A 23,592-nucleotide genomic window follows, 5' to 3' on the forward strand; every position below is an offset into this window, starting at 1 on the left:
TTCTGTCCATGTAAAGATCCTCTGGAAAAAGACTCCGAGAGTTATAACTACTGTAGTATAAACATAGGAACTAAGTTAAACTTGTACATTTCTGTTGATCACTCCGTTATGTTGCCTCAAATAGTTTTAGAAGAGAAAAAAAAAATATATCCTTGTTTTCCACACTATGTGTGTTGTTCCCAAAAGAATGACTGTTTTGGTTCATCAGTGAATTCACTATCCAGGAGAGACTGTGGTATATTTTAAACCTGTTGGGCCAATGAGAAAAGAACGACGCTGGAGACCTTGGTGAACGTTTGGCTGAACCTCATCCCTCGGACTCCGGCTTCAAGAATGTGTTTTCATGCCCGGCCTTTGTTCCTCCATAAATGTGTCCTTTAGTTTCAAACAGATCTTTATAGTTTGTGCTTCATAAGCCAATTCTTATTATTATTTTGGGGGACTCTTCTTCAAAGAGCTTGCCAATGAAGATTTAAAGACAGAGCAGGAGCTTCTTCCAGGAGTTCTAAGCCTTGGCTGTGGACAAAACAATCTTAAGTTGGGCAGCTTTCCTCAACACACAAAAAAGTTATTAATGGTCATAGTACCAGAACTAGGACTTTATCAGAAACTCAAAGCTTGGGGGATAAAAAGGAGCAAGAGAATACTGTAACAAACTTCGTACAGAGTTCGGTCTATTAATTGTTTCATGTTAGATATTCTATGTGTTTACCTCAATTGAAAAAAAAAAAAGAATGTTTTTGCTAGTATCAGATCTGCTGTGGAATTGGTATTGTATGTCCATGAATTCTTCTTTTCTCAGCACGTGTTCCTCACTAGAAGAAAATGCTGTTACCTTTAAGCTTTGTCAAATTTACATTAAAATACTTGTATGAGGACTGTGACGTTATGTTAAAAAAAAAAGTGTTAAGTCACAAAATGCGGTAATAAATATTTCATTTTTGATTTTTTGTTAGGCTTTTGTGTTTTTAATAGTTTTAAGGCAAGGTTGCACAGAGCCTATGCTTGGGATTGAAAGTAGATGATGGCTTTGCCTCCAGAAATCCAGTATATATCAAAACTTAACTTACCAACAATTTTTTAAGGTAACCATCTGTAAGCTTTCAGTATATATTTGGCCTATAAATTCTACCAGCAGAAAACTTCTAAAGGTATGAAATTGTATGTGTGTATGTGTGTGTGTGTGTGTGTGTGTGTGTTATGAGCCAGGTTGAAATATCACCAACATGTCCAACCTCCTCTTTAGCTGCATGATGTTAAAAAAAAATACTTTCAGATGAAGCTTTTCATGTTCATCTTCTGCCAGAATAAAGGGTTTTTTCGGGGTTAATTTTACATCATAAGAAATAACTAACGTCTGTGCTCAAAGATAATTCATCTGCCTGTGTTTTTTCTCTGTCTTAGTTACTAAAATACTGTTGAATATGTAAATTAAGAATTTACATATAGATGTTCATAGATGAGTAAACAACTTCTATGGAATTTGAAATCCTGTGTTGAAAAGATTACTTAATCATTAATATTTAATATAAATTATAGGATGCTGTCTTTTTATTTCAGACACCTCCACATGCAGGCACTATAGTGTCATGATTTGCTCATTAAACTTAATTTTTTTTTTTCTAAAACAACAGCAAAACAGGCAATGTAATGCCATTTTCAAAATTTCATGCAACATTCCTGAACACCTCTGACATTAACATGATGGCACTACACAAAACGCCTGCCAAAGTAAGCAGAGTGAAAAAAGGTGTGAGGGATTTGCATGCCTCTCAGTTGTTCAAATAAATATACTATCCTGGAATTCTGTAAGACCCAAACTTCGAGTCCTGTGTTCAGAAAGGATACTGTCATAAACTTTTGTTTACTTGTGTGCTCTTAGCCTGGTTGGGAAATCATTCACTATCTCAGAAATCCAAGTTTGAATCTTATTTTGGGTTCTTCCCTCTTCCCATTGCACAACAAACAAGCAAACAGCCATTAATAGAAATTGTATGCAAAGGAACAAGGAAATAAGCTGCTATTGTTCTGTATCATTTTTAGGTAGAATTTTTATAAATCCATTTATTAGTTTAATTAGCATTCTGCTGTTTAAACACAGAAATAAAACTTCTGATACCAGCTAACTGTTCATGGAGAAATTCTGGGCCACTTGGAATAGAGAGAGCTTCCCTCTCATTTTTGTCATCCAATTATATATGGAGTCTTTTTGCAAAATTTAAATAATTATTTATTTTTATTTTAAATGTTTGTAGGTAAAATTTGACAAAAGTTCTTCATTTATAAATTAACTCTCACATCAGCTGAAAAAAAAATTGGCAAAATTCTTCTTCCTTTCCTGTCAGTAAATGCTGAAGGGTTTACTTAGTAGTTGGTCATATTTAAAAAGTGTCTAATGAAATTATTAAGCTACTTCATCCCAGTTTAGATCCCAGAACTCTCTATTCTTGGTTTTAACAGATAAAGTCATCTCAGGTTTAATTTCTTTAGCAACTTCACACCCTATCACTTTAACTTTAACCTTCTTAAATATTTAGAGGTGAATAATCGTTGTAATAATATTTGTTTGCATTTCCTTGCTCTCCTGCCGCCCCACTCCAGATGCTAAGATAGAGAGGTGGTAGAGTTGTCCAATTTTTTATAATGCTTTTTTTTTTTAATACCACCTCGGAACGCACTTGCTCCTAGCTCGGGTTTACTATTTAGTATAAAGAGTTCCGATTTGGGTATATTTAAGAAAGACTCAGCTGTCAAAAGCAAAGAAACTGGGAATGGTGTTTTGACAACCATATAGTGTTAAAGGAAATACTGTAGTCTGAATAAAATTGCTTATGTTCTCCAAAACAAGAGTAATATAAAAACACTTTTTTATTTATATGGAAAAGCAAAAGCAGAAATAAATTCCAAAGGTTTCCCTTTCTTTAAGAAATTCTGAGAGAACTGCAGTCGCCATCTGTTAAGGGTTGGGAATTGAGCAAGAAGGCACATTTTGAAGGAAAAGGAGAAGAAAAGATAAGGGAAGTCTGTGTCTTCCCCACACTCCTCCTCCCCCTCGCCCAGGTCAGCGCCCCGCACTCGCCCCAGCTCACCCCGGTTAGATCTGTCCAGAAAAGTCCGTCAGGATCCTAGCCCCCTCCCGCCCCTGTGGGCCTGTTAACCCGGAGCAGATTTGGGAAGGGAAATGTGGCTAATATCTCTAGCAGCTGTCAGAGGAGGGACCTTCCTTCAAAGGGACTGGACAGGGATCCTCCACAAGTTCCCCACCAGTCTTGCAGGTCAGCAATTTGATAAGGAGCCTGGACCTCCGCTGCAAGTTGCCACTGTGTTAGAAGGGCCGGTGTCTGGGGCGGGGGCGGTGTTCGGGTGTGCGGGCTTAGCAGCCACAGCCGGGCTTGGACTAGCCTGGGAGGAGGCAGGCGGGGGCTTCGGCAGGCGCAGGGGGCGTGCAGACTCTGCCCCTGGGCGCCGGCGGCTCCGGCCCTCACCTGGCCTTCTCTTTGCGCGCGCACTGGCGCGCGTGCGCGCGCGTGTTAGACAGACAGACGTGTTTCAAACCGACGGGGTGAGCAGGGGGAACCTAAGAGTCGCTGCAATCAATAAGGGTGTCGTGCGCGGTCGTGGAGCTCCCTCCGTCGGGGCCGGGCTTGGAGGAAGCTGCGGCGCAGGGAAACTGCGGGTCTGATGGGGGAGGCCGGTCAGATTGTGATGAGAATGGAGACCGTCCGGGCAGTGTTTGAAGGGAGGTTTTAATATTAATAGTTTCGGTGTAGAGACAGAAGGGAGATTGCGTCTACGGCTCCTCGGGGCAGACTCTGGGTGACAGCGATGATGGATGATCCAGCAGAGCCCAACAGCTCCTCCCCTCCAGCCCCAACAGTGTCAAAGCTACTTTACTTGAAGCTTTAGAAATAAAATAAATAAACAGCATCCCCCTTCCCACTCTTCATACATCTCCATCCCCACACCCCCCCCTCACCGTTCCCCGACATCGATTTATGGATCATTATGAATCAATTACTGTTCTCAATACTTTCCCATTGGCTTAAATAAAACAGTCCAAAGATGAAAACGTGGGGTTCGGTGGGGATTTTTTTTTCCCCCCTGACAGGAACAATCGCAAAATCCATTATCTCATAATGAGAGGCACTGGGTTAGGAGGTGAAGCGAAAGGAAGGGTCACCCAGTAAATAAGTGGGGAGAACGCAGTGAGGGGGTCGCCCAGCTGCCGTCTTTGTTCAGTTGGGTCTGTGGGTTTGGTTTGTTTGTTGTTTGGGGCTTTTGGAACGGGGGTGGGGAGGTGGGAGGAGACCCTCATGAGAATGAGATGCCCACAGGTTTGTAACCTAATTATTTAACTACTTTGGAGACATCTATCTGAACGTGTGTCTCGGCAAACACCAGAGGTTGTTGGTAGAGAGATCACGCACGGTAAAGGTGTGGAGGAATGAATGGGTCGTCCGCAGGACGGATTTTCACTTTGTTGTGAGCAACTGTGAGAGGTTTGCTGCTGGAAAGAGGGATTCTCCCTCCCGCGACGCCCTCCTGCGTCCCCGCCGTGGGCTGTTTTTGTCGCTGGGACGGGTTTGGGTCTGGGACCGGCCGCCCCCGGCCGCCCCCGCCCCCACCCCGGCCGCCCGAGGCTTTTCTTCCCTCTCTTGCCCCTTCCGCGGCGGTGCCCGAGCTTCTCTAGGTGTTTCTATGACTACATTGTGTGGGGGGGAGGGTCAGCTGCGGGGGTTGCCCGCGAGAGGGCCGTTCCTGGGCGATCATTTATCAATGTCACCCACATAATGATTCTCTCTGCAGCCTCCTATTGATGAAGATAATTACATTAGCTCAGAGTGACTGATCAATGAAAAACCACCACACAAAAACTTCTTTACTCCTCTATAATACCAAAAACCGATACAGAAATAACATAGAAAGCCTGATTTTCTTTCCTTTCCCTATCCACCAATGGATTCTGCCCCCCACTCCCCAAAACAGGACGGGGGAGTAAAGTAAGAAAAAAGACCCAGGTTTATTTCGTTTAGAGGAGGATGCGATTTTGTCCGTGAATGCATTTTCTCTAAATGTGTTGGCTTCATTCCTCCATTGGTACAGAATATCAACGGACTTGCTAATGTGAGTTGCTTTTAGACTGGTCTGTGGTTTTCCGTTCTTTTTATTTCTTTCCTCCCCTTTGGACTTTTTTTTTTCTATTTCAAAAAAAAAGAGACAATTATTTTATAAATAACTGGAAAAGGAAATTACTCTAGGTCCTCTTTTTTTTTCAAGCGTTTGCCTAAGTCGGGTTATCTTTTGTCTTTATCACTTCATAAAGTAGTGCAATTAAAGATGTGATGTTGCATAGGTATAATACGGTGGATCCATAATACGGCGACATAATACGTTATATTCCCGCCTGAAAGTTTGCAGCTAAATTACGATTTCGCTTTTGCTAGACTTAAAAATCAATATTTTCTCAATTAAATAGAATTTTAATGGTTTAGTTGCGAGTTGTTAAAGGCGCTGTAAATTTTATTGTTATGTTTCTTGGCTTCGGAGTAGATGCTGGAGGAGACCGGTTGATTCTCATGGTCTTTTTTTTCTCTCAAAGAACCTAGCCCAGGAACCTCCAGAGTGTCAGATCAAATGCAAGCAACAAAGGTAAGGAGGGTTCCTAGAGGGAAGGGGCTAAGGGTGGGGAGCCCGCCAGGGGAGCCCTCCAGCGCCAGAGGCCATTGTCTTGTATATTTTCACCTCTTATTGTCCCGCCTCCTGAAAGTGACAGAAGTGTCCATTTTACTCTAATCTTTCTCAAAGAGGAGCACGTTCGACTCCCATCTGTTCCCTGACAATCAGAAAGCAAGCTAAATTTGGGGAGCATTCTAGATTCTTCCCAGTGTCCCCCACTCATTTCTGTTTCCTTTCCTTCTGTCACCAAAATGTAACTCCAATCTAGTTCCTTCAGGAATTCTGCCATATTTTATATGCGTTCTGGCCTCTTATGTCAGAACTCACTCCCCACCCTCAAGAGCAGCTCACTGTTTACAGATGTTTTCTCCTTCCACACGTCCCACCTAGTAAAAGTTCCCGCAGAGAATTAACTGTGGTGTGTTAATAGCCCAGGTCTGCTACTGCTGTCCCCTGCAAAGTTGAAATCTGGTAAGGTGAGGAATGGCATTGAACTAACGCTGGAGAGCAGCTCCAGGCGGGCAGAAGCCCAGAGACTTGAAAATTCCAGGCCCAGGGACTTGGTGGGAAGCAAGGTTGTGAAACTTTTAGATTGTAAGGTGGAAAGGAGGATAAGAAAATGAGGCTCCAAGGGTACCAAATAAGAGAAGAATTAAGCCAGGCAGAAAAAGGAAAAAAAAAAAAAAAAAGACGGGCCTTTGGGACCTCTTTGTAATTTAAAAATAAATAATAATGCAGGGAAATTGAATACCTAAGGCTTGCGATTAATTTTTTTAACCCAATGTCTAAGGACAAGTCCTCTGAGATGCCAGGAAGGGCTGGATTTCCAAATGGAACTACTCACAAAGTTCCTTTGCAGTTAGTTCCCTCTTGAGTTAATTTGCTGGGAATGAGAAGACGAGGGGAAGGACTCTGTGTGTGGTGGACCAAGGGCTTAAGGAAGAGTATGGTGGGAAGGGGCACCTCGCCATAATGAGGCTGCTGTTTTAAGCTTGAATAGAGAAGGGGTGGGGGGGAAGGATAGAGAAAAAGGCACACACCACCACAATGCACTTTAAAATAATTCTCACCTATCTGCCTTTCTTTTTCATTTTACTCACATACATCATCAAATGTTATACATAGGTGGTGGGAATTTCTAGTTCATCATCTTTTGTCCGGAGACCCACCGGATTGATTCCCCTTCTCTTAGATTCCTGACATGTAAGCCTAGACCATGGCCTTTTTATCAAGTGAGTGGGGCTTTGTTAATGTATTTGTACTTTTCTGCTTTCAGTCTAAGTTTCTCACTTTGGCGGAAGGAGGGGTGCAAGAAAGGAGGGGGAGGGGAACGGAACACAAAGACTTTATCTCGTTCTCACCAAGCAGGTTTCAAAATAGGAACTTAATGGGGAGAAAAAAAGAAAGAATGGACAAAAAATAAAGAGGGGGTGAGGATTGTTTATCACAACAGGTTTACTTGTCTGGAAGAAAGGTGATTCTATGATTTTTTTTTTTTCCCTTTGAGGATTCTGATTTCTTCATATTGAAACATTTTCAGATTTCAATCCTTTAGCAGACAAAACCTCAATATAAATATGACATGGGCCACTGGCAAAAAAGCGAACTTAAACTCAGTGCTAAGAGAGGAGGGGGAGTGGGGAGCAGAGAGAACCCTTTCTGATTAATAACTAGCAGGGTAATGTTGAGGGCTTTTTCTGCCCGATTGCCTTTTTGAATTAGAGCCGATTTCTTCACACTTCAATAGTGCCTGTCTCCTTTAAAATGACTGGCAGATTTGTTTCTCTTTTTTCTCTCCCTGAGACTTAATGATGTAAAATTTCTAATTAGTTAAATCATATTGCTTAAAGGCCTAATATTTACGGTGTAAGAAACGATCATCCTGATATGAACCTCTCGAAATATTCGGAGAAATAACATTTGACTTTCAGGTTGAGGGGTGAGAGAGGAGGAAGGGCTCTTACAGGAAGCTGTTTAGAGGAGAGAAGGCACGGACCCGGCAACATGTTAAATTAATAGTTGAAGTTGAGCTGGGCTCACACCCCAAGTCCGCTTTTATTTTTCAATCAGCGAAGATTTAATTGGCAGCCCTCAGGCCGGGCGATCTGATATTTTCTCATTAGTTTCCCATCACTAATCTTGAGCGTTAGATTGGCTTAAAGGTTGTCAACATTTGACCAATTTTATTTAAGGGGAAAAAAATCACGCATTATGGCTCCGGGATGTGAGATCTGCAAATAAATCCTGCTTGGATCAGCGGAACTAACAGGCGAAAAAAATGTTGACTATTCGTCGGCGCATTTAATAAGTTGCATTAATGTATATTTCAAGGCTAGGGAGAGGGATTATACATGTGCTTCATAGATGCAGATGAAAAGGGGTTGATGGGGAGGGGGGTGCACTATAAGCGGAGTGGGGAGGTAAAGCGAGCCGTAGGTATGTTGCCTAACAGCGGGTAAATAACCCAAGTGGAAGAGCTGCTGAGGGTTTAGGAGCTCCACTCCCCCCGCCCCCCTTCCTTTTGCAGCTGCGTAAAACTGCAAAGCCTGTCTTGTAGCGCCCAGCGGCTCGGCTGTCTGGTCCAGAGATAACATAAGAGCGCCCCCTGCTGGCTAATGGAGTAGACGGCTGCGCGTCAGCCCCCTGCGAAGCAAGTCGTGTTTTTCTGCGCTCCCCACCCCCGCTCCGCTCGACTGATTCGCTTCACCACCCCCACCTCCGTTCTGCAAAAGAACCCCGCGGTAGGAGAATAGTTTGTCAAAGCTGAACATTTAAGTGAATATATGAGAAAAATAATAATAACATACGAAAAATAAAATTCAAACCCCCACCTTCACTTGGCCTCCAGGGAATAAACTATCAAATGACTCAGAAAGGGACAGGTATTCTTCTAAATCTCTTTATTTTCCGGGGTTTTGCTATGACTTGTTTGTTTCTGCCGAGCTGTAGATTTCGAGTCCAAGGAAATATGTTTAATAGATGCTGTAGAAGTTTTTTTTTTTTTTTTTAATGGATATCTGATGGGAAAAGAGGCCAGTACAAAACATTTTACAGCCTTGCAAAATTAAACTCCCGGGAACTCTATTTCAGTCAAGTCCCAAGAAATCGCTTTCGGAATTCAGACAGTTGCTTGTCTTGAATGACCCTTCGCTGCACCGCCAAGAAATCTCGGCCCCTGTCTGGGTTTTGTTTTTTCTTTTAAATAGAGAATGTGCTTGAAAGTTGTCTTCGTATCTACCTACCTATCTACACACACACACACACACACACACACACACACACACACACACACACGTCTTTTCTCCAAAGGTCCTTCTTTCTCCACTGTGTTCTCAGTTTTGCTGGAAACGGAAAGGAGAACTGAAATGCACCAAAATAAACTGCCACTGTCCTTGACACTTGATCTTCCCCGGGTGCTTCACAAGCCAGTGCAAGGTGTGGGACTGGTATTAAATGAGAGTGCTGGGGTTATTTTTCAACCTTTTCGGTGCACAGAGGCGCTTTCTTGGCATCCCAGTGCATCTTCCCGAATGCTAACCACGGTACGACGAGGGCGCGCAGGTAGCGAGAGCCCGGACAACCTCGGGTCGGCAGACCCGCCACCAGCCTCTCTTCCGGGGGAAACGCGCTGGCCGAGCAGCTCTGACGCGGAAAGTCTTCTGACCACAGCCAGATCCCACCGAAAGAGCGTAGATCTGTAGTGAGGAACGACTTTAGTTTGTAGGGAGTTGGGGGGCGGGATGCTTTTTGAAGGTACCTGATTGCGGGATTTTGTGAAAACTGCTCTGAGAAATGAGGGGGAAGAAACCACGGGCAGGGAGGACGGCAAGGGAAAGGTGGGTCTCTTGTTCATTTCTTGCCAGAGGATCAGGACCTTAGAGTTTGAAAATCCGTTCTCTTACCTCACTTCTCCCTAGGCTCCCCCGCCCCGCGTCACGCCTTCTCCAATCCTCCTCTTTGGGGATGCTCCGGGAAGGGCTACTTCCCGGGGACTTGAGGGGACCAGCGCTCCTAGGGCAAGGCGGAGGCAGCCCGGGCTGATGCCAGTGAAGGGATGCCTCAGTCCTCCGGTTGTGTTTCAAGAATTGCTGGGGCTATTATGACAACTGAGGTAAAGTTAAATATTTATACTCCAACGTGTTCTCATTATTTTTTGTCTGTTTTGAAGACATTCGGTGCTTTCAAACCTACTTTAAACATAAATCCTGGTCTGGCTGAAGCAGAACCTGTCTCCTGTCACTGAAGTTGACTTTTGGAAAAGTCTTCATTAAGCTCAGAAGTGAAAGGAAAGTTATCTGTAAACGATATTAGTTTAAATATATATGTGGATATGTACATAGAGTTCATTTAAATATATGTGTGGATGTGTGTATATGTAGCACACATATTTTACATATCTATTTCCACCTAGTTATAATAGAGAAAAGGAAGCAAGTGCCCCCTGCCCCTTGCAGCTGAATCCAAATAAAAATAATTCCAGGAGATAGTCTCACAGAAAAAGAAAACATGAAAATCTCATTGTATTTGTCTCAGTTCGGCTTAATGAAATTTGGAGACATTGACAGTCTGGTCAGTGTTCTAAGTAAATTAATACAAAGGTCCTTAGGAAGAGACCAAAAACACCTCTTGCCATTAATCTTAAACCACTTGAAGATTATGATTAAATGAATGGGATCACTAAGCATTATCATCTCAAATAGCTATTAACTGTCTCCACCCTTTTATTGTGGCAACAAAATAAACTCTCCACTAGGAATGATGTTTCTTCCTTTTTATCTTTGTTTTCTGTTTTGCTTGAAGGGCAAAGAAGGGAAAACAGACTCCAAGAAAACCATCTCAAAAGTCTTGGATTTGCTGCTCTTAAAAGGCTGCTGTTCATTTCTGACTTCCTCATCTTTTGCTACAAAGGAAAAAGGAATCTAATGATGTGTCTACACTTGATGAGAAAAAACACTAACAACAGTGAAGGTGCACTTGTTTTATTTTCTTTTTCCCTGATTTTTTTTTTTTTAATATCCTCTATTTTAGCAGGTTGAAAGCTGTGGAGATGTAAAAGGATGTTCACTTGCCCACATCTATTCGCTGACTTTCATCACTTGAATTTTGTAGGATTTTTTTGTCAAATAGAAGTTATGGGAAAGAGAATTAGACACTTGCCAAGGGACAACAGTATTATACACTTGCAAGTAAGCTCCACCTAATCCCGTATTTGAGTGCTGAGGGGGTGTGTGCTATTTTCCTTTAATAAACCTCAAAGCCCTCATTAGACATAAAGAGGGGTGAGAACTCTATTACGGGGCATTCTGACAAAAAAGGAAGCAGTGCATCTCTGCTCTTAAGAGCCCTAGGAAACGATACCCGGAAAAAATGCCAAAGCCGTTGTGTTTTCCTTTAGAGCCCTGAAGTTGGGCAGACTTCTCAGAGAAATACAGAGTAATTAACATTTTACAAAGCAAAATGCTGAAACGCAGGGTGGTGGCTAACAATAAATAAATAAATAAACCATGCTAAAAATTATTCTTCAAACCCTATAAATTTTCAGATGCCACGAAAAATCAATGGAAACGCGCCCCCTCCAAACTGAGCACAGAGCTCTCCTACCCTGGAATTGGAGATCCCCCCTCGGCTGGAGCACTGGGAGCTATTACCCGGAGACCACAGGCAGGGGAGGGAGTGTGGCCCCTGCCCCCTTCCCCACCTGTTCCCTCCTCCCCTCCCTGAGGCTCAGGACAGGCGGGGAACTGCGCCGCCGATTGTGCTCCCAATCATCAAGGGGTACTGTGAACTGAGGCTCCTACTAAACCAAGGAGGAAACCCCACCAGCACCCCAGAAGCCGAAGACCCCGCCAAAAGGGAGAGGTCCCCTGTCCCAGGCACACGCAGCTGCCCGCCCAGTCCCGGGCCAGGCTCCAGGTGCCCGGGTGGACAAAAGGATCCTAGGCCACGTTGGTCCTGGAGCAAGTGTGAAATGCAATGGAGGGGAAGAGTGTGTCCCCTCTGCACGCTATGGTGTGTGTGTGTGTGTGTGTAAGAGGTGTGCACTGTAGAGCGGGCCTCTGGCGGCAGATGTCAGCTGGGGATGTTCACCCACGCAGCTTCGGGGGCCACAATCCCTCACCTCCCCGTGTCTCCCACCTCCCCCAGCCCACCAGCTCTCCAAGCCCGGGTCACACCTGCAGAGGTGTGGTGCCTTCCCTGGAAAGCGCCCGAGGAAAGATCCGAGGAAGAGAGGCGTCCGGGGAGCAGGGGAGGGGCTACGAAGAAAGATGGTACCTCCGGAGCTCAGACATCCCTATCTTGGAGTAATTCTCATCACTCTCAATCTTTCCACCCTGACCTACGGTTTCCAAAAAAGCAGAGATGGATTCGCGGGAAAATCGGGTTTCTGAAAAACGTCGGGGGTTTGACGCAGGCTTCAGAGACCTTGCGCAGGCTTTGCTTAGATTCAGAAGTATGATTTTAATTTTCTTAATGAAGGCGCGCTCTAGAGCTCAGCTGGTAATGGCTGTGCTGAGTTTAATAGACTTCTGTCGAACAGAAAAAGACGGATAACTATCGGTTATAAGTAATCTGCTCTAATGCAATTATTTTCCCGGGTTCGAATGTCATTTGTGTGGAGAGGGCAGGAGTGAATTAGGGCCCCGGGGAGCGCGGACGCGGGGCGAGGAGACGGCCTGAAATACGAGCCAAACCTGTTTTGTGAGGTGCACTTGGGTTTGGGGGTCGGGGTCGAGGGCTTCAAAGCCGTTGGTCTGCACGTGTGAAAATCTCTCCGTCTCTGTCTCTAGCTTCCCTCCCATCCCCCCCAACCGCAGTCTTCCTCCTCCTGCATCTTGCCCCCCCTCCTCCTGTCTCCATTTCTCCTCCTTTTCTCTTGTAGCTTTCTCTTCCCCTCCCTCCTCCTCTCTCCCAGAGTTAATGTGAACTTCCTTTCCTCCTCCTCCGTTTCCTGTGTCTTAGTATTTCAGGCAGATCTCTTAGGACCAAAGTATTTTTGCGAAACACACTCACACAGAAGTAGGCTCTTGGTCTGTGTCAGCCTTTCACTCTGAAATCCAACAGAATTGGGGAGTTTAAGATACTGATGATGCCGTGTACAGACACATGGTAATATACAGGTGGGATTATTTCTATCCGAATACAGAGCCAGATCCAGGTCACTGTCTAAAGTAGCCCCATCTTCACTCTCACACAAATTGTCATTTGTGGTAGTTTTCATTTGAAATTACCCAAACTCTTCTTAGCTCTCCACTTTGCCTGGTAAATACAATCTCAGGCAAACGTGACTTCGAAAAATAAGTCAACATAGCTCATAATTTCAGTTTTTACAGAAAACAAGCTGAATTGGTGGAAGGCAAGCCTCAGGCACTCACCTAGATGAAGGGTTTGAAGGCAAGGCAGGCCCTCAGGCCGGCGGGTGAGGCAGTCCAGCCGGGCACAAACCAGGCACCATGGAGCCCAGCCCTCCTGGCTGAACCTCTGTACACGGCCACTCCAGCCCCACTTTCCTGCCAGCCTCTCTCTTCAGGTCCTGGGGAACAAAGAAATTTCTTGAGACTGACAAACAAAAAGGGATAAATGAACCCCAAGCTATCCATGTCTAGTCCAGACCTGTGAGGTGAAGCCAGGGTAGCTAACTGGGTCTGGTGCGTCTCTCGGTTCCACTGATCGCCTTGGTCTGCAGTTCTTTAAGACTTCTTTCTTTCTCTTCCCATTTTCCTCTCCTTCTTTCTCTCCCTTTTCCTTGTTCCCTCTCCTCCCTCCTTCTTTCTGTTACACACACACACACACACACACACACACACGAACCACTTAGGCACACATCACAGAAACAGCCACAAAGCTCAGTAATTATTATCTCCTCTCCCTGCCCTTGGAGAAGGAACTGGCAGCCCACTCCAGTGTTCTTGCCTGGAGAGTCCCAGGGACGGAGGAGCCTGGTGGGCTGCCGTCTATGGGGTCGCACAGAGTCGGACACGACTGAAGTGACTTAGCAGCAGCAGCAGCAGCTCCCTACCCGATTCTCTTGCCTCTGCAGCCACTCTTCAATAACAGGAAAGGAAAAACATCAAACCTCTTTGCAAGGTGCCCTGAGGTGCCTCTGGTGAGGAAGAGCACGGATGGTGCCCACAGGAACTTGGGGTGTCCTGCAGAGCGAGGTTCCCATTGCTCAAGGTCTCGAGGAGGACACCACCTACAACCTGGGAGTTGTGGGTGGGAGGGGAGCGCTGCTTTTCACTCTTCTCTTCTTCTCTTCCCCTGGGTTCTTCCCTGACTGCTGGGAAGGGAATTAGGATGAGATCGTCAGGTCCCAACCACTCCCTGGACTCGGAGAAGCAGAACAGGGCAGACACCTCCTAGTTGCAGAGCAGTGACTGCCAGTGGTCCCACACTGGTGCGCGAGAAAGTCTGCAGCCAGAAGGGCGGGTGCCTCAGCTTCCTGCATCGTCAATTAAAAATAGGGAAGATCGCCAGGCAGTGCTCAAGCCCAGTTGCTCCAGCACCGGCCCGCTCCATCAGTCTCTGCTGGGATGGGGGTCTCAAGGCCGTGGGGTGACTTCTAGTGATACCAGGGTGGAAGACCTGCCTCTAGCTCCAGGAGTAGACTTGGAACCAGAAAAAAGAGTGACTGTCAGAGCACCCCCCTCCCCCAATCCTCACCCCTCATGGATGAAATCACTCTGTCATCCCTGGATCTGTCATCCTTCGAAGGCTTCCCTGTAGGAAACTGCCATGTTGTGTGGTTTTGATGACCTAGGAGAGCAACAGCAAAGACCCAGGAAGTCCCCACAAGCTTCAGTGGGTCTAAGTCTGCTTTGGAACAGATTCTGGGAAAAGAGAAGAGAGAGACTCTATTATCCAACAGTGAGTTTTCCAAGATTCCGCTCAGCCGAAGAAGGCTGAGAAGGGCTTGGGAGCAAGCCAATTGCCCCCCAGACTCCCCAGGAAGAAACCTGGCCAGAGTAAGACTCGCAGCCCCAAAACCCACTGAGAACTCTTTACAAACATGTCTTTGACTCCCAGCCTGGGCTGCTGGTAGGAGTCTGTGGGCCCTCACCGCCCGGTGTCCCCCTTGAAGCAGCTGACAGATTAGGGCTGGGGGAACATGAGGAGGCCTGGTTAAAGAACTAGGTGAGCATCTTTCTGCTTTACTCCCCTCTTTTAAATGTCAGTAGACAGAGGCAATGGATTAAACATGTGATTATATTCATGCAGAATTAAGGTGTAAAACTTAAAATGTACACCGTGTTTAGACATTTTTAAGGGACTGTCCTAAACATGATGTGCTTTTGTGGGACAGGACACTTAAATATAAGCTTTAAGGATAAAGAACACGAAGAGTGCCTAATGTCCCCTTATGTCACCTTCACATAAATAAAAGGGGGGAGAGGTCTCAGTGAGGAAACCCAAGCAACAAGAGCTCCTAAAACAATCTAACCCCTTCACAAATATAACACAGTGTTGCATTTTTAAAGTAAGTTCCCCTTAAGGAAAGTTAGAGGCAAATAGCTGACTACAAAGTTTAACTTTTCTCATTTACTCATAGACCCAGGTGTCTTAATTCTAAAACAGATTGAATAATCTGAACAGAGGGGTAATGTTGCCAGCCCCCACACCTCCCATCCCGCACCCCGCCTCCCCGCCACAGAGCAAGGGCAGTTGTTAATACTAGACGCTTATCCAGCGGCCTTAGGACTTTTGAATGTTGAAGTGAAAGTGTAAATAGAATAAGGTCACAGGTGATTGACAAGTTCAAGTTACTTAGCTCAATTATCAAAATTTTATTTCTAAATTATGTTCAATTTGATTTTCCTGCTTTGCTATAAATGACCTTCGAAAATCCAATGGGAGCAGACATTTTACACCACGTCTTGTGTACCATGATTTATTTGTAAAGTCATTTTGTGATGTATGCCTCTTTTAATGTTTCTGTGGAGACCAAGTCTTTCCATTTAGAAACACAGCCATCAGTTTAATGCAAAGGCAGTCACTTTAAAGACACAATGATCACTAAATCTGAACAACTTTTAAAAATGTTTCTAAATTTGTAAACTGCAGGCAGAACCCATAGTGTTTAGAATCTAAATCCCTGGATATTAGCATGCTATATTCAATGTCCATCCATCTAAACAACAGATAAGAGTGCAATTTGTAAATATATACCCTACAACTCACTTTTAACATACTATCACAGAGTTCTCCTATGCATTTATTTAACAGATAACGGAGCTCTTCAGATCAAGGCTCAGGCCGCCACATCTGGAAATGCTTCCCTATCTCTAATCTGCTGCCCCCTCCCCACCATCGCTCCCTCCAGCCACCAGTGAAATAGCTAAAGCCTCTTCTTCCACTATTATATGATAACATCAGTTTTTAATCAGTGAGAGGCACTCCTATTTAAATTTACAGGATGACTCTTTATTTCATTTATCTTTTCTTTGGGAGGAAAGTGAAATAAGAGCACCACCCTTATTAATTATAAGATTGATGGGGTGAAAAAAGCCAACTGAATTTGGCTTGCAAATTATTAGTAGAGGTATGAATATTTATGACTGTGCCAGGAACTGCAGTCATGAACCCTGGGTATCAAGCTTGGGAGACAGTCAAGCCAATGCATTCAGTGAGGGTTCAGTCTCCCCAAATCTGACATGACATAAATGGAAGCTTCTAAATTAGACCCAGGGTGGGCCCCTATCAAATGCCTACCTTTTTTCTTTTTTGGGCTAATCTTGCTAAATATGAACTTACTTCTAGTGGCCTCTATTATAAAATTTAAAGATATCTTTTAAGATGAAAACAGATACCTATACATTTTGTGAGGAAAATCTATGTACTTTTACCACTTGATATTCATTTATGTTTTAAATTGAATATATCTACAAAATACTTGTGACACACATTTTAAAAATTTCAAGCTTCTTTGTTCAGTGTAAAAATCCTGAAAACCTAAAATATCCTAGATGTAAAGAGGATTTAAATAAATACAGTCTAAGTTAGATACAGAAAAAAAAAAAAAAAGAGGGGAAAAGAAAACAGCAGTGGAGAAGAGATGAAAAGAAAAGCATTCTACCTCTTTGCTTTTTTTCCCTTTACTGCACCAGACTTTCTCGTGTTTTAGTCCCAAATTGAGGCAATTTAAATGCAAGGTGAGGAAGAAAGGGTCAAGGTAAAAAGGGAAAGGGTTATGACAAGGACTTAATAATTGAATAAAAAACAAACCATGCCCTCCTCTTTTCCTCCTCTTGATTCTACATTAGAGGGTCTTATAGTGCTTTGGAGGAGGAGCTGAGGACTTGAGACTCAGTGAGCTAAACTCTCGTTTCACCACTGACTTCTTTTCTGTAACAGAATTGTTGAGTAGGGGCCGACCCAATCTTGTGGAAGTAGTTCACTCTGACATCAGAGCCAGCTTAGCACATATATTTTGAAAAGGAAGACAAGTTGTTTTCAAAACAGAAATGCTAAGCATTCTAAAAAGCATAAGCAATTTAAAAAATGCTCTTCAAATTTTCTGAAAAACTCCCAACTACATATATATGTGTGTGTGTGTGTGTATATATATATATATATTTACATACATAAACACATTTTTTTCACAATTGGAAGTGGATATTTGTGCTAAATTGATGCTTTATGTATATCCTGTCTCAATTTGTCTCTTCTCTGTAAGGATATAATTTTTTTTAAGGAAGCGATACCACTGACAACAATTTACTTAAATTCACAAACCTTGAAATGGATGCATCTCCTATCAATCACACTCAGTAGCTACAGTAAAACACATTCAACATTTGTATATCAATAGTGGCACACATACAAATCTGTTTTGTTCAATTTAAATGCTCTTCAACATGTCATTTCTTATTTTTCTGGAACATGTCCTGTTTCAGCTGATTGTTAAGTCCTTAACCTAATAAAAATTCAAAATAGAATGTTTACTTGTCATGGATTTCGGAGGTGAAAGGTAGGCTTTGGGGACAATCTGACCAACTCCTCTTATCTTTCCAACAAAGAACTAGAGGTCTAAAGATGGCAACTGATCCATCCCACTCATATAACTAGCTAGCTCTAGTTTCTGGACACGATCCCAAAGGTCTTGAGGTTGATTTTTCATATGAGAGGATTCTTCCCATTTTCTGCCCTTTATATTAGAACAGTATTTATAATGCTACACACAGACTTTTCCACTAATATTTTTTCTTCCCAGCAAACTGACAATGGAATTCTTGTTAAAATAATAATAAGATATCGACTGCTCTGTTTGCCAGTATGAAGATTTGTTGTTGATCTGTGATGTCCGTATTGATTAGGCAAGAATGAGGTCTCTCCTCTACCTGAAGGATAAATAGATCCCAGGATTGGCACAAAAACAAACTTTGTATTAATAGAAAGTCTAACCTTATTGGTTACACATCAGCTCAATCAAGCTAGAAACAGATATAAATAGGAATAACTGAGAACAGTGCTTCAAAATCTCCAAAAATGTTCACTAGGGATATTTAAACTGAATGAGCGTTCCTTGACTTCAGCACTGCGGGGCAGTTCAGTCAGGTCCGACTCTTTGCGACCCCGTGGACTGCGGCGGCACGCCAGGCTTCCCTGCCCATCGCCAACTCCGGGAGCTTGCTCAAGGTCGTGTCCAGGGGGTCAGTGATGCCAGGTTCAGCACTGGCAGCCTGATTCTAGGTAAGCTTCCTGCCTGGCTGTTCCATTCACCCCAAACTGAATCCTACACGTGCTTCATCTTTTCTACATTAACGGGAATCCTATTCATGCCTGAGATGATCTTATATTTATGATGGCCTCTTCTGTCAAATTGTTATTTCTGTAGCTTGCTGTCAAAAATGCCACTCCAAGTTTCCTCTCCACCTCTCTTTACCCTCTGTCATAGTAACTTGGAAGGTCTAATCCAAGTGGAATTTACTTCACCTATAAAATAACAGCGAGGAAAACTTTTTCACTTATCCCTCTCTCCCTTCTCCCCACCCCCAGCTTTTCCTTCATTCTGTGTAAGGTTCACTGTTTCTTCTTGTGATAAAATTGTTCATCCAAGCAGTTTCTCTTAAGGTTCAAAAACCTAACTCTTGTGAGGAAAGTTTATGTATAAATATGTTCAGCATATTTTCTAAGTCCATGCTGCTTGATACTTAAGCACGAAAGGAAACAACACTAAAACGAAAATGCCCTCCAGTTAAAGAAAGTTCTCAAGCATAAATAGCAGATATTTAATTTTGAAAATATAAAAAATAAAATATGGAACTTGTTAGCATTTACAACTCCTTTCTTTATCAGTGTGGCCTCCTTTTTGCTACATTTCCATTTCATTATTTTTGCATGAATATGATAAATGGTCATTAAATCTAACCATTTTTATTTAATGTTCATAAAAACTGGTAGGTTTTCAAACAGATGTGGCCTGATATGGTTCAGTGAATTTAGTGGACTTCTCACATAAATGGAATAATAACCATACAGAAGATGAATTTTATACCCTTGTTTACCTCTTCTAGAACTTACCCTTATTATAATTACAAATAGTGTTTATGTATTATGCAATATATATACCTTTGTCCAGACACTGCACAAACCTTAACTTGATCACTGCCATCTAGACATTATAATTCAAGATAGCACTGACACCAAAAAATAGAGAGAAATGTGGACATATAGTAGACGTGGCATAGTTATATATTCTTTTTTCTATAAAAAAGAAAATGTAATGAAGTTTGGCTTGTGATTGAACAAATTTTATCTTCTTTCCACTTATTTTTCTTTCAGACTCGAAGTGTTTGGAAAAGAAATAGTTCATTTCATTTGTTTTCTATCAATTAAGGATAATGTTGAGGGATAACCCTTCCCCTTTTAACTTTTTAAAAAGAGGTCAGCAAAGAGAAGAAGCTGGCAGTCAGAGCTGCTAAGTGCAGGGGCTAGGCAGATTTAACTAATAAAGGCAGGAGGGCCCGGTGGTATAAGACAAACCTTTACAGTAAGACTGTCTGGGTCTAGATGCTGGCTCAGTCACTAATTAACTATGTGACCTTAAGCAATAACTAACACTTCTAAACTTTTCATAGGGCTATGACGAGATGGTCAAATGAGTTGATGCGTGAAGGAATTTATCTAGTATTTGATTCATGGTGCGTGTGTGTGCATGCACAGTCTGACTCTTTACAACCCTTTGGACTGTAGCCCGCCAGACTCCTTTGTCAATGGGATTATCCAGGCAAGAATACTGGAGTAGGTTGCCATTTCTTCCTCCAGGGGATCTTTCCAATCTAACGGATCGAACTAGCATCTCTTGTGGCTTCTGCATTGGCAGGTGGATTCTTTACCACTGAGCTACCTGGGAAGCCCTGATTCATGATGAGGATTCAATAAATATCAGTGACCTCTGTTATTATTATTATTATTGGACTAGTAAATGCCCCACCCTCCCTCCTAGCTTGGATAGGACCACATATGAACAACCCATGAAATTTAGACCTTTTTACTTTTATTAATCATGTATCTAAACAATATTAGTATGGGCTTCCCTGTTGGCTCAGATGGTAAAGAATCTGCCTGCAGTGCAGATACCCTGATTTGATCCCTGGGTAGGGAAGATCCCCTGAAGAAGGGAATGGCTACCCACTCCAGTATTCTGTCCTGGAAAAATCCTATGAACAGAGGAACCTAGTGGGCTACATACAGTATATGGGGTTGCAAAGAGTCAGACATGACTGACTAACACTTTCCTCAATCCAGTCAATTCCCAGAGACTAATAATTTTATCCCCTAAATGCATCTTTAACTTTTTTGTTTCCCTCTATCTCCACTACCACCACCAAGCTACTATTACTTGGACTTGGTAGTTGGGGGTTCTGGAGTCAAGTCTGGTTCCATCATATTCCTATTTTAAAGCCTTCAATGGAAATATACCATTCCTAGGATAAACTCTTAAGATTGATTGATTTTAGTCCTGTCGCTCATCTCCAGCCTCACCTGGAACCTCCTCATTCTCTCTGATCCAGTCACACTGTCCATCTCTATGTTGCTGTAATAGCCTACCCATAGGGTTCTTGCACTTCTTCATACTCTCTGTCTAAAAGGTTCTTCTCTTCTCTCCTCTGCCATCTCCCATCTCTAAAAAGGCTAACTACATGCCATTTCCACGGGGAAGTTTTTCTTGGTTATTCCCCCTCGAGATTAGGCTAGATTCTCTATTCTCATAATACCATTAAAATTTTCTTCGAAGCATTATCACATTTACACTTAACCAATAATTAATCATGTAATTATTTGTTTAATGTCTGTTTCTCCTGCTGAACTGCCATTCCATAAGGACAAGGTCAGGTATGTTTGGTTCACTACGGTATCCTCAATGTCTAATAAATGTTTTTTGAAGGAAAAACATGAAAGTGAGGGAGCAGCTAAATAAGATAAAGCCTGGAAAGTGTCCACTGGGTATAGCAACTAAGAGGTCACTGGTGACCTTGGAGATGGTAGTTAGGTGGCATGGTATGGGTAGATGGCAAATTGAAGTCAGTTTGAGGAGTGAAAGGAGGTGAGGAAGGAAGCAGTGTCATTGTAAGCTAATTTCAAGAATCTTATTCACAGGAAAAATAAAAACAATACGACAATTGATAAAGGGAAGACGTAGGATCATGGGATGTTTTCATTTTAAAGAGAGATCTAAGCTTCTTTAAATGGTTAAAAAGAAAGCAGTAAAAGAGAAGATATACAGATGAACTGAGAAATAAGGGTATAGGAAAAAGAAGATATATTTTAATAGAGGGAGGTCATAGTACAAGCTGGGATCCAGAGCATAAGGTATGTTTTGTAAAAGTTAAAAGTTACCTCTTCATTGAGACAAGAGGAAAGGAAGGGAAGGTTGGTGTACAGATGGATTAAATAGAGATGTGGGGCCCAGAAGGTGATATGGGTTCTGCTTGATAGTCTGGATTTTTTTCCCAGATGTAGGAAGCACTCAGAGAAAAGGGGAGGTGGGGAATACAAAACAATACAAAGAGAGGTACAAGCTTAGGATCACTGTTTGAGGAGAGTGGGAGAGGAAGCTGATCAGGATCAGGTCAAAAGACTGCTGAACCTTGCCAAGGGAGATTTGTGGTGCCAACCATCCATATCATTGTGTAATTTTCTCCAGAAGTGCTCAGCAATTTCACTGAAGGAGTGAGATGTGTGGATTCTTCCAAATCCAAAGAGTTTGCAGGGAAAGAGCAGTTAGGAAGTTGAGAATAGCGGTGGGGGGGTATTTGAATTATTGAGCCCACTGGGTCTAAATTGGATAAAGAAGGAAAGGAAGACATACAGTTGTGACAGACTGGGAGTAAAATCTGATACAGGGTTGGATGTTTTCTTGGAATAAAGAAACAGAGAGGCTCTGCGATCTAGGGGCACGTAGGAGAGTGGAGTGAGAGATTGTTGTGATGGAGTTTCAGATGCAGAAGTGGAATTTCCTGGGGGATAAATGGATCCAGATTGACCACAGCGGGTGGTGGATATGGTCTGAGGCACCTTTACGGCTGCCCTCCAAGCTGATAGCACCCTCTCTTCTCCTCTCACTTTTTGCTGGAAATGCCTTTTATGCTCCCTCGGCCAGATCACTAAAAAAAGGGGGCCAAAGGAAAGAGTGGTGGTAGTGTTTATTCACTTATTTTTTTGTCAGTTTAATTCCATTCACTTCTACTAACATTTAGTATGCAAATGCCAGGTGCCAAGTCATTGCTGTGGGGTGAAGAGGTTCAGTGTTTCCTTTCAAGGTTTATCATCCTGCTAACTTTGTGGACGGGAGATTTGGGGTGTGTGGGTGGGAAGACTGAGAAAAGAAACATGACCAGAAGCAGCATTTGTGGCTTCACTATTTAATAGCTCTATGTCCCTTGAGTATTTATTTAGCCTCTTGTGTCTTAGTTTCTTCATATGTATAATGGGAACACTAATAGTACCTATCTTGTAGGTTTGTTAGGAAATTATTTCTTTATCATGATGCCTTACAGATGCCATGGCTGGAACAGGAAAGGTACAAAATGAGATTGGAACATTTTGAGTATAAATGAGGAAGTGCTAACAAAAAAATGATGGGCACCTGTCAAAAGACAGCTAGGAGCCAGCCTGAAACAGTTTCCCACCGGCCAAATCTGAGATAATTTGGGCATCAAAAATAAATTAATAATTAATTTATCATTAGTTATTAAATTATCAATAATAAATAATAAATTAAGAATCTGTCAGTCTACAATAACAAATAAATTAGGAGAGGAAGTTCTTTTTTATAGTAGTATGTCCATTAATAAATGTAGAAGGGATGATGAAAAATTTAAAAACACTACTTTGCCACAATCATAGGAAAAAATAACTGAGGCAAGAACCATCAATGAATTCTAAAATTAGTGGAGGAAAGTTGATGAAGAATAAGATGTTCATATTATACAGAAGGACACTGGAGAAAATGGACAACACTTTCACCAAGTGATCAAAACTAACATCATCCCAAAACGCATGATTTGCTGTCAACATGATACATGGAAAAAGACACAATCTCACTTCTTTTTAATTTAATTTTTTTGGCTGCTATGCAGCTGGTGGGATCTGAGTTCCCTGACCACGGATGGAACACGAGCCCTTGGCAGTGAAAGTGCAGAGTCCTAGCCACTGGACTGCCAAGAATTCCCACAACCTCACTTCTTAGTATTCCAGCCACAAATGCACAACCTAAATGTAGTCATCTGACACAGCACACAAGCCCATACTGAGGGACATTGTATAAAACAACTGGCCTGCATTATTCAAAAGAAAGGCCAAGGAAATATTCCATATTAAAGGAGACTGAAGAGAGGAAAATTGTGATTCATTGTCCTGGACTGGATTCTGTACTGGAAAAAAAAATACTGTGAATGACATTATTGGGACAATAAG

General features: G+C 42.7%; 1 protein-coding gene and 1 long non-coding RNA gene across 6 annotated transcripts in view; both read left to right on the top strand.

Moving 5' to 3' along the window:
* MEIS2 (Meis homeobox 2) overlaps nucleotides 1-945 on the top strand; it is a 220,495-nt gene extending 219,550 nt beyond the window's left edge. For all 4 annotated transcript variants that reach the window (XM_043919258.1, XM_043919261.1, XM_043919260.1 and 1 more), the window contains one exon: nucleotides 1-945. This exon is cut by the window's left edge and continues 483 nt beyond it. The gene's annotated coding sequence lies outside the window, so the exon portion shown is untranslated.
* Nucleotides 946-2,961: 2,016 nt separating this feature from the next.
* LOC122704495 lies at nucleotides 2,962-11,794 on the top strand. Of its 2 annotated transcripts, none has more exons than XR_006343867.1 (4): nucleotides 2,962-3,275; nucleotides 5,600-5,649; nucleotides 9,594-9,787; nucleotides 10,477-11,794. It is a non-coding gene; the product is annotated as an uncharacterized LOC122704495 (long non-coding RNA). The 2 variants fall into 2 exon arrangements; XR_006343868.1 differs by lacking the exon at nucleotides 2,962-3,275 and adding an exon at nucleotides 4,387-4,434.
* The last annotated feature ends 11,798 nt before the right edge of the window (nucleotides 11,795-23,592 follow it).

This window comes from Cervus elaphus, chromosome 12 (genome assembly GCF_910594005.1).
Source record: "Cervus elaphus chromosome 12, mCerEla1.1, whole genome shotgun sequence".
In the NCBI taxonomy this organism is placed as follows: domain Eukaryota; kingdom Metazoa; phylum Chordata; class Mammalia; order Artiodactyla; family Cervidae; genus Cervus; species Cervus elaphus.